The sequence below is a fragment of the Penaeus monodon genome, chromosome 27, assembly GCF_015228065.2.
Source record: "Penaeus monodon isolate SGIC_2016 chromosome 27, NSTDA_Pmon_1, whole genome shotgun sequence".
Classification (NCBI taxonomy): Eukaryota; Metazoa; Arthropoda; class Malacostraca; order Decapoda; family Penaeidae; genus Penaeus; species Penaeus monodon.
In genome coordinates, this window is record NC_051412.1 from 40,810,542 (window position 1) to 40,810,780 (window position 239).

The window sequence follows — 239 nt, forward strand, 5'->3', positions numbered from 1 at the left end:
GAAAAAACTGTAAATACAAGTACAAAAATATACTTACGTACCCTCTGACTATATACTGCGCTTTGCACGCTTCCCTTGATCTCGACGACAACAAACTAAAAGGGGTTAACAGCCGCCCTCACTCCAGTGCCATGCCGACCGCGCACCCGGAAACCCCTTTCCGCCTTCCTCCCACAGTGTTCTCAAAGGCGTCAATAAAACACGTAAATGTGAACACCATATTTCCCATCGGGGGAGGG